This window comes from Arachis ipaensis, chromosome B09 (genome assembly GCF_000816755.2).
Source record: "Arachis ipaensis cultivar K30076 chromosome B09, Araip1.1, whole genome shotgun sequence".
NCBI lineage: Eukaryota > Viridiplantae > Streptophyta > Magnoliopsida > Fabales > Fabaceae > Arachis > Arachis ipaensis.
Window position 1 is genome coordinate 116,959,886 of NC_029793.2, and position 1,533 is coordinate 116,961,418.

Below are 1,533 nucleotides of genomic sequence, written 5' to 3' on the forward strand. Positions count from 1 at the left end.
TTAAAATGTAAATATATATTAAAAATAAATTAAATCACACATGTATTTATATATAAATACATTGATGACTGATTTTAATGACTGATTTTAGTGTACAAATAATATTTTTATTAGATAATTTAGACAAAAAATTTATTAGCACAATAGAATTGCCTTTATTAAATTTTGTACAAGAGGGAACAAAATATGGAGGGAAAAGAAATAATTAAATAAATTAAAAAACAATGCTATATGACCAACAAAATTTAATATTTTTTACTAACACTCTAAACAATAGATACTAAATTTTAAATTCTAATAGTATAAAAATAAAGTATTGACTAATTTGATAAAAATATTAAGCTTTCTAATGTTTCTCTAAATTAAAATGAAAAATTGCTAGCTATCATCGAAAACAAAATAATAATGATAATAAAAAATGAAAGCAAATTTTAGGACGATGAAGTTTTTGCATACATAAAATAAAAAGAAACACTTAATCTTATTTTAAAAATTAACAATAAAATATATTATATATGATAATCATCTCAACCATCCATTACAAAAAAATCTTTCTCTCTTTATTATTTCCCTCTCTACTATAACATGCACCAAAAATGAATAGCTAGCTAACTTCCTGACAAACACGACTCCACTTGCATCAACACAACTTGTAGCAAATTCCATCCTTTGTCCCCCCTTTAATATGGGATTAGAAGATAACGAAATAAAAATTTGATACTAATTTATAAAATTTTATTGTGCAATATTAATTAGGTGTAATATAAATGTACATGCTAAGTAAAATTAAGCACATGGCTGAAAAATATATATTTTACCAATATCAAATTGATTGAGTAATAAATAAGTTAATCTCCTTTCCACCAATATCTTATTTCAGGTTCTTAGATTGGCTAAATTTTTTTGAGGTAATACTCATTTTGGTCATTCAACTTAGATGTAAGTCACAATTTAGTCTTTAAAGTTTTAATTGCCTTTATTTAGTCCTCAAACTTTGTGAACATAACTCATATTAGTCCTTGAAATAATTTTCAACGTATAAACGTTAACGGAATACTGTCGTGAACAGCTGGATGTCACACTAAATCTTGTAAAATGATGTCGTTTAAGTTTTGGTACTCAAATAACCTAAAAATAACATCGTAAATGGTGTTTATTAAAATTTTACCTAACAAAATAAATGATATAATACCGTTTTTTAGCTATTTAAATGCCAAAACCAAAACTACATCATTTTACAAGTTTTAACGTGACATCTGTTAGTCTATAACAGTACTCCATTAACGTTTTTATACTAAAAATCATCTCAGAGACTAATACGAGGCACGTTTATAAACTTTGGGGACTAAATAGAGGTAATTGAAACTTCAGGGACTAAATTGAGACTCGCGTGTAAGTTCAGGGACCAAATTAAGTATTAACTCAATTTTTTTTATATAGAAGAAGACGGTGTGTAATTCTTCATCATAAATAACTGATGTATTTTTTATATGTATTTAACTTTTTTTAATTTTAAGTAACAAATCGAATTCT